Raw genomic sequence first — 8,406 nt, forward strand, 5'->3', positions numbered from 1 at the left:
GCATGCTAAAACGGATCAACTCACCCTGAGGGATCAGTGGCATAGTTCAGATTTTCTCTTAGGATCACTCACTTTGATTGCTATCCCACAGAAAAAAGTCTGGACCACGGCAGACTCCGTCAGTTTGTTATCTACAATGATAACTCTGCTGCTTGTACTACAAGCTTTGAAAATTCAGTGTGATGGGTTTTTTTTGAATGTGGATAGATCTTAGTAAGGCTCTTCTGATCTACAGAGCAAACATCTATGTCTGTTAGGTTCAGAACATACACAGCAAGGGCAGCAATGGAAGATCATGGAAGGAGAGGCTGGCCACCTGGGGAGAATATAAGGCTGTTGTCAGAGGGTGTAGGGAGGCAACTAGGAAAGCTAAGGCCTCCTTAGAATTAAACCTGGTGAGAGGGGTCAAGGACAACAGGAAGAGCTTTTTTCAATATGTGGCAGATTAAACTAACACCAGAGGCAATGTAGGCCCACTGATGAACGAGGTGGGTGCCCTGGTGACAGAAGATACAGAGAAGGCAAAGTTACTGAACGCCTTCTTTGTCTCTTTCTGCTCTGCTGGAGGCTGTCCTGAGGAGCCCCGCACCGCTGAGGCCCCAGAGGAAGGCAGGACAATGGAGGAGCCTGCCTCGGTGGATGAGGACTGGGTTAGGGAGCAGTCAGGCAATCTGGACATCCACAAATCCATGGGACCGGATGGGATGCACCCACGGGTGCTGAAGGAGCTGGCTGAGGTCATTGCTGGACTGCTCTCCATCATCTCTGCCAAGTCTTAGGAAACGGAAGAGGTGCCTGAGAAGTGGAGGAAAGCAAATGTCACTCCAGAATTCAAAAAGGGCAAGAAGGAGGACCTGAGTAACTATAGACCGGTCAGCCTCACCTCAATCCCTGGTAAACTGATGGAACAACTTTTCCTGGGTGCCATCTCAAGGCATATCAGGGATAAGAGGGTCATCAGGGGCAGTCACCATGGCTTCACCAAGGGGAAGTCGTGCTTGACCAACCTCATTGACTTTTATGAGGACATAACAAGATGGATGGATGATGGCAGAGCGGTGGATGTGATCTACCTTGACTTGAGTGAGGCATTTGACACAGTCTGCACAGCATCCTCACAGCTGAACTGAGGGAGTGCAGTCTGGATGAGCGGGTAGTGAGGTGGACTGCAAACTGGCTGAAGGGAAGAAGCCAGAGAGTCGTGGTCATTGGGGCAGAGTCCAGCTGAGGCCTGGATCCAGTGCAGTGCCTCAGGGGTCAGTGCTGGGGCCGGTATTATTCAGTATATTCATCAATGATTTGGACGAGGGAATAGAGTGACTGTCAGCAAGTTTGCTGGTGACACCAAGCTGGGAGGAGTGGCTGACACTGGAAGCTGTGCTGCCATCCAGAGACCTGGACAGGCTGGAGAGTTGGGCAGGGAAACATTTAATGAAATAGAACAAGGGCAAATGTAGAGTCTTGAATGTGGGCAGGAACAACCCCAGGTTCCAGTATAAGTTGGGGAATGACCTATTAGAGAGCAGCATAGCGGAAAGGGACCTGGGGGTCCTGGGGACAGCAGGGTAACCATGAGCCAGCACTGGGCCCTTGTGGCCAGGAAGGCCAATGGTACCTGGGGTGGGTTAGAAGGGGGTGGTCAGTAGGTCAGAGAGGTTCTCCTGCCACTCTACTCTGCCCTGGAGAGACCACACCTGGAATATTGTGTCCAGTTGTCGCCCCTCAGTTCCAGAAGGACAGGGAACTGCTGGAGAGAGCCCAGTGCAGGGCAACAAAGATGCTGAAGGGAGTGGAGCATCTCCCGTGTGAGGAAAGGCTGAGGGAGCTGGGGCTCTGGAGCTGGAGAAGACTGAGGGGTGACTCATTCATGGGGATCAATATGGAAAGGGGAAGTGTCAGGAGAATGGAACCAGGCTCTTCTGGGTGACAACCAGTGACAGGACAAGGGGCAATGGGTGCAAACTGGAACACAGGAGGTTCCCACTGAAATTTGAGAAGAAACGTCTTCTCAGTGAGGGTGACAGAACACTGGCCCAGGCTGCCCAGGGAGGTTGTGGAGTCTCCTTCTGTGCAGACATTCAAACCCACCTGGACACCTTCCTGTGGAACCTCAGCTGGGTGTTCCTGCTCCATGGGGGGATTGCACTGGATGAGCTTTCCAGGTCCCTTCCCATCCCTGACACTCTGGGATTCTGTGAAATGTAAAAGCTAATGCAAGAGTCCTGCAAATTTTTCTCATCTACTAAAAGTCCCTGTATTTACATCTCATTACGCTAAACATTCCTATGTTTTGTTTTTCTGGGTTAGACTGTATCCAACCTGGAAAGCAATTCAGTTCTCCTTAGACAAATCCTGAAAATCATCTGATCATTTTGCCAGACACAACTCTAAATCTATCTGAAATGCAAATACATTTTAGGATAAAAAAAAAAAAAGGCAAAACCCAAGTTTCCCAACCATGAGTTAGCCAGCACTTCAGTTCTCTGAATACTAGACAAGTGTCGGCTTCCTGCTATTTTTTCCCAGAAGTTTCTACAGTTGGACTTCTGGCAAATATAACTTCAGTCAGATTTATGGGCCAAAAAGATCCTTTACTCTGCTCTGTTTCCCACAGTATTGAGATGCCAATGCTTGGCCTTATTCTTGCAGTTCATATCATAAACTCATTTGATTACAGTCATCAAATACTTACATTTAGAGCTAGGCAACACAATTCCATATTTCATTTTCAGAATGTGTCTTGCAATACAATCAAGTGCCCCTTCAAAAGCCCCAAACCAGAATGGAATAGAAACTGAACATTCTGTTCAAATATGACTGCTAAGACAAACATATTTTCTTGTAGAGATGCCTCTCTCTCAAAAATCTGGTAACACCCTCAGTAATTTAAACTGAAAAATAAAGCAGAAAAGTAAAAAACTTAAAGTATATATAGAATATTCCAGTTGTCTCAAAGAAATATATAGATAGTAAAACCTAGGAGAAATGCTTGATAAGAAAATATTGCTCACTTTTACAAGCTGAAAGAAATAATTAAGGTGCCCAAGTTCTTATTAAGAATGTATAATAAGCAAGAAAGTGTATAATAACAAACCATTTTGTTCTTTCATCTTCCAATGTCTATTTGACTAAATGTTTGCATATTGCTTGGTAGCATAATAAAAAATGTAGACACTTTATAAATATTTGTGATGTAAATACCACAGTATCGGCATTTAACAGAAGAGCTATGGGAAATAAGCTGTAACCGTAGAGCTTCTTCGGCTTCTACCTGCATGCAAACAGTCTGAGAACACGTGACTATGTATGAATTCCCCGTAACAAGGACAAGACACCTGAACAGAGGGTACGACTCTGCTCTAGTGTAGAACACCCGTACCCAGCTGGGCACTCAGCACTCACAGGCAGTATTAACAAAGTTGCGTGTTATAAAGAAAACATGAAAACACTTCTATCCTTTTTTTTTTCCTCAATCTAGTGTCACAGTTATATCTCCACTATTCATTTCCTCGTCAAAGTGCATCACTGAACACTGCCTTCATGAGATCTTGCACAAACCTTTTCCACTCTATTGAAAAAATATCAAACGTGCAGACATACTCAAAATTCTAACAACTAATTAGCTTCCCATCTTTTCCGATACCCTTTGTCGATTTTCTTTGAGTGTTTTAGGATTTTTTCGGTTTTGGGTTAGCTTTTCAGCCTCCAAGGAAAAAAAACTCTTCCAGTTTTCTCCAGCTTTACAGTGTTTGACAATGTCCTTTCTCCAGGCTGTTGTGTGAACAGCTTGGCAGGAATTCCTCTGCGCGGGGGGCTGAGCAGCCACGTGCTGCTTCCACAACCCTCTGCACTATGTTAAATACTCACCATGCCAGATTATTAATTTTATGTTCCATTTTATGTAAATATTCTGCATGTGGAAATGGAGTGCTCTATCCATAAATACCCTGAGATTACACAGATTGCCTGAGTCATAAAACAGCCTGAGAGAGGCAGAGAGACTGCAATTTCAAAACAGTGATAATTTCAGTTCTCGCAGAGGGAAACAAGCTGAAATCTATTTTCCAAAATGAGTAAAGGAGATCCAAATATTGATTACAGTTCACAAATCTACCTTAGAATGCATGCCCACATTTGAAATTATACTCTACGTACAGTTCAGTTCACAGGAGTATTTTTATCCCAATAATTTATTCCTAAATATAAAGGAAATATACACACAAGTAAAACTATACGTAGTGTAAACATGAAACGTTCTTCAAAGAGTTCTGAATGCAACAGTACAGCTGTGTTTACGTCCATGTTTATTCAAGGAAGAAGAAAGTGTTTGATTTATCTAACAGGAATGATCATTTTAGTAAATAGAAATAGATGAGAATGTGTTAGCCATAGCTGACTTTGGTGTGAATTAACCAAAACTGTTGATATGTGCATGGGAAGGAAAGCAGGGAACTACCCTCATTTAATAAACTGGAATTAAGAACCTATTACAACTCTGTCTCATCCAGACTCCTGTAGAAGCAAAACACAGAATTTTCCTAATTCCTTATTTAAACAGCAAAAATATCCACACTACGTTGAAAAGCATCTATTGACAGAAAATCTTCTGTTCCACTAAAATACATTGGCCTGAGTGCATGTTTTGGCAAGGCAGAGTAAAAAAATCCTGCTTTTTAAGATATTGGAACATGTGTACAAAAGCTTCCAGTTCATAACACACATACCCTAAGATTACGTATCACTTACACAAAATAAACCAGACAAACTCTCTTCTAAAAACACAGACTTGAGTTTGTGCATTCATCAAGTCCTTGACACTTGTCACGTGATGACTGGGAATCCTCTCATGACACTGCATCCTTTTTCTGCCATGAAAAAGAATGCCTCAGTAAAGTGCTACTTTCTACTGTTACTTACTGGATTTTTTTATGTGTTCAAGTACTAATATTGGAAGTATCTCTTTTACAGATTCCTTCCAAGGTAAAAAATATCTACACCTTGTTAACCTTAGAGTGGTACTAGTATGGAAATACATTACATTGAGCATCATTCTATTCTTTAGCCTTTTTATAAACTCTGTGTGCAATTGCAGTATACATTAGAAATTACTACTAAGATGTCATAAGCACTTTAGAACACCTTCGAGTTGCACCATCTAAGACTGAAGAATTTAATTAAATTAAGAAACCTGATTAAAGTACTGAAATACAGTAACCTATTTTAGGATAACGGAATATAAAACATTTCAAGAAACACCTTGTTTACCTCCTAAAATTTACCAGTAGAAACAACTCCCACTAACTTCTTCACAGACTAATCATTTAGTATCACCATAATAATTCCTTAATCTGTTTTAGTAAAAACTATTACTTAAAAGAACAGCCTAACATGGCACAATCTAGGAGAAAGGGCTATTAGTCTACAGGCGAGGGACTCCAGTGACATCAAGTTGAAATTACTTGGTAAATCATCTCTTTGTAACACTGTTATTATTTGAAAACTATATGCTCATCACAGGACCAGACAACTGAACTATTGCTTCCACTTTCAGTAGCTCTGCACTATTGTAGTAAAACGTTTCTATTGATAACTGGCAGTTTCTCAACAGCACATTAAAGATACAATAACTGAAATTAAATCCAGCAGATGAGAGAATTAAAAGGGAAGGTTGAAGCAAAATGGAGGGCCAATTTTAAATTATTTTGGAATTGTTAGTGAATATGTATCAGTTATTCATTGTGAACGTGGCAAGCAGCTTCCCCTAATGCAAGAATTTGAAATTGCAGACTTACGGACATGCATACTCTACACACTTGGAGCTGACTTATTTTTGAAGAGTAAGAAGCAGCCCACAATGAAGTCATCAAACTTCTAATTTAAGAAAAAGAGTAATAACTGAGTATATACATAAACTAAACATGTTCAGTCATCCTTGAACATTCTAAGTTTAAAATCATATTTGAAAAAGGCAAAGATATTCAAGGTAAAAGTCAAAATATATATAAGCATGTATGAACACTTACACTCATGACTGAGAGAAAATTATTCAGAAATTCTTTAGAATCAAGCAAAATAGCCACTCTTACGAGAGTAACAGTGCAAATTTTTTTTTGAGGTTTATATAAGGAATTGATAACTTCAGAGTCTGAATTTGAAGTAATCAGCTTCAAGACAATTGTATTTTCAGTCACTTGATGGACTGGAGATAATTCACAGATTAGGATGCAACTGGCTTGGCATAGCCACAACCTCCAGATTTCCATGCTCAACTGCATAAAAATACCAATCACACCGTACAGGGTCACTCTCATAATAAACCAGAAAATAGTTTGCAAGAACTTGCAGACTATAGACTGCTCACGTACAAATACAACTATAAATCATTTTAAAGAAATCAATATAAGGGCAGGAAAGCTAAGTTTTCACAGTTTGGCTGAATGTTTTCTATATGGCATTTATGAATAGATGCATTCTATATGAGTTCGTCTTGAGCTGGGATCGACCCATGATCTGCTATAGGACTCACAGAAGCACATGGCTGCCAATAATTATTCTGCTGGAAATGAATTTCTTTGAAGGATCTTCACGCATGCCCATTAAACCAAAAAGAACATGTTAATTATGAGTATTATTGACCCTACAAATCCCAGCTTAACCCATCCTCGTTTGCTCCTCATCCAACGGAAGTGTGGCAAGTTATTTCTTTAAAGTATAATACAAAGGGAATGTAAGTTGAGCGTAAGTTTAAAGCTACAACAGTACGATATAGACAAGTGTTCATTTACTAAGTGTACTGTGGAGTAACTTCAAGAATCTTCTTCAGTGTACATATTTGGCCAGCTGGCAATAGTCTAAACACTCCAGAAGCCAAGAACTTTTGATTATAAGGAATCTCCTTGCGTATGCGCAGAAGCTCCGTGGCAGAGGACATTTTTGTCTGCGTTACATTCACCATGGTTTAAAGATAGAGAACATGTCCAGGGTACCAGACGTTTTCTGGGCACCATGACAGAACTCAAATCAAAAAGGAGGTATAGCATTTATTTTTTCCCAGAATCACCATCAGTTTCAGCTTTCTACCCTTCTCTTGGTTACTCCACTGGAAAGATAAATTTAGTCCTCCATCTAAATCACCTGAAGCCTTTCACCTTGTGCTCCAAACCATAAGGTCAAAACCGAGACCAAGAATAGGCTGTTGCACTCCCAGCAATCTTAAGTTTACATGGGATCTTTTGTTCTCTCTTACCTGTTCAAATCCATGCTACAGGGACACTCCCGCTCTTTTCTTTTACTCTACGCTCCATGATGACCTCTTTCTCCACATTTCTTGTCTACCAGCAACTTCCCATACCCTGTGCTGTCAATCTGACACAAGTTAATACTTCTCACTCATAAATGCTTCAGATGGATATGAAACTTATTACTTTAAATACAGGTTTAACTTCCTTTCTGATGCAAACAGCGAAGCACTCGATTGCCATTGATAAATGATCATTGCCAAGTTTAGGTTTCAGTCAAATAAATATTCTTATTCCTCTGAAGAGGTGGATTCCAGCCCACCTACCTCATCCGCCTGCTGAGCTGGATCCCCGTGTTTCTCCACACTGTTCCTTCACATCTTCTCACGTTCAGTTCTGCACTCCCAAGTTCTCATTTTTCTCCTCGACGTTACTCAGAAAATTCTCATTTTCTCAAGGAAGCTCCTCATTTTCTTCAGCCCTACTTCCAGCCCTTCTATATATTGTTGTTTGTCGCTTCTAACATCCCCCTCAGCACCCCAAACCCACCCCGCACAGGGGCAGCGGTGAGGAGCAGCCCGCCCCTGACCGCGCCGGAACCTTCCCCACAGCGACAGCAAAGCCCCGGCCAGCTGCTGGACAAAACCCTGCACTTCGGTACGACTAATAGCAAGGTAATGCTGGCGGTTCTACGCAGCTGGAAGGCAGAAATAAGAACCCTTAAGGGTGGCTGCAGCCCCTGCCCCACACGACTCCCCCTGCCCGCGGCCGCCACCTCAGCCCGGCCCCGCCCGGTCTGAGGGGAGAAGAGAGACCGAGCCCCTTCCCGCCCGGCCGTGAGGGGAGAGGGGAGACCGAGCCCCTTCCCGCCCGGCCGTGAGGGGAGAGGGGAGACCGAGCCCCTTCCCGCCCGGTCTGAGGGGAGAGGGGAGACCGAGCCCCTTCCCGCCCGGCCCTGAGGGGTGAAGAGAGACCGAGCCCCTTCCCGCCCGGTCTGAGGGGAGAGGGGAGACCGAGCCCCTTCCCGCCCGGCCCCAGCAAAAGTCAAAGGCGCGGAAGAACGAGAATGTCACAGAATCAAGGAAGAATGTCCTCCTGCCCGGAGCAAGTCTGGCCCTGGCCAGGCACAATTGCTTAGGGCAATAAATGAGGTGCAGCCATCGCTGCT

At 42.9% G+C, this 8,406-nt stretch overlaps 1 long non-coding RNA gene across 1 annotated transcript in view; it reads right to left on the reverse strand.

The window, feature by feature from the left end:
- LOC136108944 (uncharacterized) overlaps positions 1–8,066 on the reverse strand; it is a 51,156-nt gene extending 43,090 nt beyond the window's left edge. Inside the window, exon 1 of the long non-coding RNA XR_010652434.2 lies at positions 7,565–8,066. This is a non-coding gene — a long non-coding RNA (uncharacterized lncRNA). The remainder of the gene's footprint in view (positions 1–7,564) is intronic.
- Between the last annotated feature and the right edge of the window lie 340 nt (positions 8,067–8,406).

This window comes from Patagioenas fasciata, chromosome 15 (assembly GCF_037038585.1).
Source record: "Patagioenas fasciata isolate bPatFas1 chromosome 15, bPatFas1.hap1, whole genome shotgun sequence".
Taxonomy (NCBI): domain Eukaryota; kingdom Metazoa; phylum Chordata; class Aves; order Columbiformes; family Columbidae; genus Patagioenas; species Patagioenas fasciata.